Raw genomic sequence first — 6,000 nt, 5'->3', positions numbered from 1 at the left:
CAGTCAGTTTGGACAGGGGCAGAAGCCTCTAGATACGTTTTTCTGGGTGAACGAGGTAACTGGAGAAATAACCTATCCCGCACTGAAGGCTAATGCGCCTGCAGCTTCTCCTGAGACCACGGAAGAAAGGCCCAGCTCTCAGCATGGGAGCTTGCAGGGTGCTCCTCCCAGGCCTCAGGGCCTGTCTGCCACACCTGCACAGAGGCCTGCCCCTCCGCTCCCTCCTATGGCTTCACTGAAAGATGTGGACTCAAGAAATTCCCTCCCATCTACGCTGATCGACCGTGACTCACCAATTCACCAAGGCCAGGCTAAAGCTGGAGCCAGTAGTCCCCCGCCCTTCTCAGCAATCCGGATCACCATCTCACCACCAGGGGGGGCTCTGCCGACACTCGGCCCCCTTGGACCAGCGCCTCTTCCAACTTCTGCTTTTTCTCTCAGCCCTTCTGCCACCTGGGCCTTCACCTGCAAGCTGAAAAATGTTCTTACTGGGAATAATCGATTTTCCTTTTGAACCTCGGGAGCATTTGCCTCGCTCTGCCCTTGAGGCACCTTCCTGAGACACTCATGGCCAGCACGGCCACCCACTTATACATTTTCTTGCTCTGTGATGACCCGTCTGCCTCCCCCAGAAGCACAGGACTCGCCCCAGGACGCCAAATGCTTTCAAACCCAGTATAAATTTTACTTAGATTTTGGCACATAGTGTTTTCTAGAAATTCCTTTTCCTCCCCAGTCATCTTGTTATTTTACTCTTCACTCTTGGGGGTTCAACAATCCAGTTCTGATGTTGGTGTCAAAGTGATATGTCTAGTTTGCAGCATGGACAGGAGACCTCCTACCTACTGACGCCATCATGCTGGCACAGGAGGCAGTAAATGGGGGCTCTGAAACACTTTGTTCCAGGTTGAAGACCCCAGGAGTCCCCAGTTCTCTGGGCTGGGAGGCAAGAGCCTAGAGTCCAGCCTCTATTCTGTGGCCAATATGCCCTGTGACCCAGGCAGGATCTTCCTCTCTTGGCCTCAGTTTCCCTCCCTGCACAATGTGGGAGTGAGCAAGCCTGTATGACAAGTCCTCCAGGTCAGAGTTCCATGCAAGGAGGTGCTGGAGTGTGTGCCCAGGCTCAGTGAGGGCTAAGTTGGGGGCACAGGGAGCCAGCTGTGCCTCGAGGCATGGGGAGGGCTGGTGAGCACTCCCAGGGGGAGGAGGAAGGCATCCTGGTGGCAGGAGCCACCTAAGCAACACTGAAGTGGAGCAGGTCCTGCAGTCCATGGGGGTGGGAGAGGTGAGGCTGGGAGTAGGAGGGCTTTGAGAGGCCTCCTACTGTCGAGGCGCTGCTGCACCAGCCCTTTGGGTCCTGGGGAGCCACAGAGGGTCTCTGAGCAGGGTGTGCAGTTCTGAAGGGAGTGAAGGCAGGTGAGTGATCTGGCTCAGGTGGAGCCAGGGATGGACGCGGGTCTAAAGCTGAGACAATCCAAATATCTGCAGAGACAGGTGGTCAGAGCAGGTAGAGGCAGGGAGAGAGGGAAGTTGGGGTGGAGTTGTCACGGAGGCCTGGAGCCAGGGGTGGGGAGTGAGATGGGGGGACAGTCACCCTGGCCTCCGTCACCACACTCCTCTTGAACAGGCCTTCCAATAGCTTGACCAACACTGGGTGCTCTGGTTTAGGAAAGTTTGGGGCTCTGGAACCTGGCTTGGTCCCTGAGCTCCAAACACCTGTGCCCACACAAGGCAGCAAGGACCACAGGCCTGCCCTGTGCTATGGTGGACCACAGACTGCAGGCCCCAGAGCGGTCCATGGATGGGGCTGGGGGATGAGGACAGTGGGCCAGGGTCCTCTAAGGACTGCCAGACAGCACCCTCAGCTTGGAAGTGTCTTGCTCCCCAGGGAGTGACCTTGGCAGGGCAGGAAATCTCTGTCCTGTGCTGCTCTCTTCACACTGGGAGACCCCAGATACCCATGACCTCCTCATGACCCTTCACTGGTGAAACGTCCAATGCCTGCTGGGCCAAGCCCAGGGAAGACTTGACAAAGGGTTTCAGGATCCTCCAGGGGACATGATTCCCTCCCCAGGACACCCAGGGCCCCAGTAAAGCACCTGTTCCCCTGTTCCTACCTGTGCCAGGCCACTGTGGGTGGGAGGTTGCCTTTAAAGATGGCCTGACACTGTACCCTGTGCCCCAGGCCTACACGTCCCAGTGGTGACCTTCGTGGATGGGGGTCCTTGGTGGGGGAAGGGAAGCCACGAATCATGTTGCTCAGATAACTGGCCTGTGGACTCCCGCAAGTCGACCCTCAGGAGCCTGTCACAGTCTCACGTGAGAGTACTGTGAACCTACTACTACCGAGAACCTACTATGTGCCAGAAAAATAAAGTCAGAGATGTCCTTGTGGGCCCAGTGGTGGCTGCTGAGGCCGAGGTACTATTTGGTGGCCTGTTTGCTTCCCAAACCACGGAGGACCATGTCCCGACCTTGACGGTCAGAAAAGTTCTTCCTTCTGTCTCACCACTGCCTCCCTCAATTTGATTTAAGCCAATCTAGGGCCAACCGTCCAGGATGGAGAACAGGCTGACCTGGGGCTGTCAGAAAGAAATGTCCCATGGATGTCCTGGTTTTCTGCTGCCCCCAAGTTAGTGGTTCTGGTCAGAACAGAGGGTGCTGCGTGGGTTCCAGGAACATGAGGCCACTGACGTTCCAGAGCCAGCTTTGCCCTCCATCCTGTGGGGACAAGTGCCAAGCCTGGGGGCCTCCCTATCCAGGGCCGTAGTTAGGTAAGCGGAGCAGAGTTCCGGAGCCAGTGGTCTGGGTGTGAGGTCTGGCTCCTTCACTCCCAGGTGAGTGGGTGGGAGTCCCTCCTCTGTGCCCCTCTGGAGACTGTAGTAGAGACTCTCTGGACTGTGAGGTACATAAGGGCAGCCCAAGAGCCATTCAGGTGGAGTGAGTGGGTCCTGCCCTGACCCTTGTAGATGGGGGGGCCCCCATATATGTGCTATCCCCACCTCATGACTCAGGCAGACTGCTGGAAGGGGACGGTTCCTCTCTGTGCACATCTGTGCCATCTCCTATTCCAGGTCCACAAGAGGGACTAGGACATCTTCCTAGACTCACCTTGGACTTTGGCAGGACAGAGACAAGGGGACCTAAAGAGAAACAGCCTCGGGATGGCACCATGTGTGCCCCAGGTTCCACCCGGTGGGGCTGAGGGGCTGGCCAAATAGGCTGCACTCCCAGCCATGCGGAGCCAGACATCACCTGGTGTGGGCTAGAGAGTGTGACTGTGTACCACTTCTGACTGGGAGGGGACAAGGAGACACAGCCAGAGCAGGGCACTCCAGGGACAGTGGGCCACTGGGGTGACAGAAGGCAGGGTCCAGTTCCTAAAAGTCCACAGCTCCCGCCTCCATGCATGCACACTGCCTCCCTGTCTGCACAGCAGAGCTCACAGGACAAGGACACCCTCATTTATGTGGCCTGGGGCCACAAATGTTCCTCACCTGCCAGTTTATACCTAGGCCGGTCCACTCTGTGAGGCCCCAACCACCCAGGCCACAGGACTGCAGCAGCTCTTGCTTCCAGAACATATCTGGGCCACCCCGACTGGGGAGAAAGGTCAGTCACAAAGCCCACACACTTCACTTTGAGGAAAAAGGTGTGCTGCTGAGACCCAGGTCATGAGGAACCAGGCTGCTGTATCTCAGCACTGAGGATGCAGGTAGTCAATAAGTTGTTTGTTTGTTTGTTTTAAGTGAATGAGCAGTTGCCAGCAGGACATAGAAGGTGGGGGCACAGCTGGGGTGTCCCCAGGAAGGAACCTAGCTGGGCCTGGCACTCACTGTGGCTGGGGCATGGCTGGGCCCAGTTAGAAGAGAGAAACCACACAGTGATTTAAACAGGGGAAGTTTAATATGAAAATTGTTAAACTCTGTTAAAGAATGACTAAAAGATGTAAAAAAAATCTCAGTATGGTCCACTTGGGCTGAGGGAGAACGCTGGGGGAGAAGGGAGTCCCCTCTCCAGGACTGGCATTGAGGCCTCATTGAAAGAGGTGTGGGTGCAGCCATGGGGTGACAGAGCAGCTCCCGGGCCATGGCTGGTCCATGGTCACTGAGGCACAGACAGGGTGCAGGAGGCTGGCTGACGGCTGGCTGTGGGCAAGCAGAGGGAGTCAGGGCACATTGTGGGCACGAGTTCCAGAGCTCACAGGGCCACAGACGGTGAGAACCAGCTGAGCTAGGGTCGTGCATTCTGGGCCCTGTGTTCTGGACTCGTGGCTGGAAAAGTGTCCAGCAGATGCCATCACCCCCACCCTTGTGACCAATCTTGCAGCAGCTGGAAACCACAGGGGAGCCCTTCCTCCTGAAGCGCGCCTCCCCCCTCTACTGGAAAGCTGACCTTCGCACTCACTAAAGGAGAGCTGCTGAAGGAATGTTCACTAGTGTTCCCACATACTCAAGGGTGAACAGGGAGCTGAGTGCAGCGAGTGCAAAACGGGCAGGCGAGGCCTACAGCACTGCTCCATCCTGGAACGCAGTCGGCACGGAGAAGCACCATGCACATAAAAGCTCGCAGCGGGAGAAGTGGAGGCTGAACCCATGGGAAATCCTAACTCTGGGGGTGTGAGTGGATGTGAAGTAATGCTCAGGTGGGGAAAGAATGTTTGCACCCTGCCCAGTCTCAGTAGTCTTGGCATGATGACCAGAGATGGTGGGGTCCCTCTACAAAGTCACTCAAGGGTGCAGAGAACAAAGCCAAGCTTGTAACAATCTCAAGCCACCAAGTGCAGTGGATTGAATAGTGGCCCCCAAAGTGATATGTTCATGTTCTAATCCCTGGAACCTGTGAACATTACCTTATATGGCAAAATGTGTGATTAAGTTAAGGCTCTTGAGAGGAGAAGCTTACCCTGGATGATCTGGAGGGGCCTACATGCAGTCACAGGCATTCTTATGAGAGGTGCAGAGAGCTTTGACACAGAGGACACAAGGAAGAGGGGGAGGCAATGTGACCACAGAGGCAGGGGTTGGAGTGATGAGGCCACAAGCCAAGGAATGCTGGAAGAAGCAAAGACTCTCTCCTACAGCCCTGGAGGAGGTGCAGCCCTGCTGCCACCTAATTTCATCCATCTGGCCTCCAGACCTATGAGAAGGTAAGTTTCTGTTTTTTTAAGACACCAGTTAGTAATTTATTTCAGTTACAGGAAACACACCAATGGAAGGCTGAATGATACCTGGCCTCCATGGGATCAGCTCCTCAATGCAGTGTCTGTCTGGTCCTTGCTATGTCCTAGGGCCTAGGTCTGCTCCCTAAGCGTTTGTTGGATGACTAAAAGATTCTACTCCAAGGTTTAAAAATGCTGCATTTTGGGGTGCAGATAAAAGTGAGGTACCAGGGATGGTCTAGGCCGGTGCCTGTGGTAGTGTCAATGAGAAAGGGAAGAAGAAAAATGGACCACATTCTGAAGATAATGAGGGTGAAAATTTGATGGCTCTTCTGGTTTGGGCCACATCCTATGCTGAGTCATTTCCTTCAAATGAGCTGCTGTGCTGGGTACTTTGGGGCAGATGTGTGCAAATGTCGCTCCAAGAATGATGCTCAGAGGCACCTGTGTGGTCCCAGTGCAGCCTGTGCCCTTGCTGGAACAAGGGGAAAGAGGCTACCTGAGCAGCTCAACTGGAGGCAGGGGTGGGGGCCAAGGCTGCTGCTGGGCTTCACAGGAGCGGGAGGGAGCAGGGCTGCTGGGCACCATGCCTGCCCACTTTGCATGACAGTTCTGTAGGGGCAAGTTGGGTCCTCCCAACCGCTGGCCCATTCCTATTGTTGTGCCCAGTACTGGCACACCTGACCATGCAGGGACCATCCAAGGTCCCCGTGTCTCTCTGCTATGATGCCCTCCTCCTCTCAGATGGGACAAGTGCTGCTCCAGGGGCCTGCCTGGTGGGGACCCTACTCACAGTGCTGACCTCGTGGTGGGTGTGCTCCTTCCTGCTCAGGCCCCTT

Source organism: Cynocephalus volans, chromosome 11, assembly GCF_027409185.1.
Source record: "Cynocephalus volans isolate mCynVol1 chromosome 11, mCynVol1.pri, whole genome shotgun sequence".
NCBI classification, from domain to species: Eukaryota; Metazoa; Chordata; class Mammalia; order Dermoptera; family Cynocephalidae; genus Cynocephalus; species Cynocephalus volans.
This window is presented reverse-complemented; position numbering follows the sequence as displayed.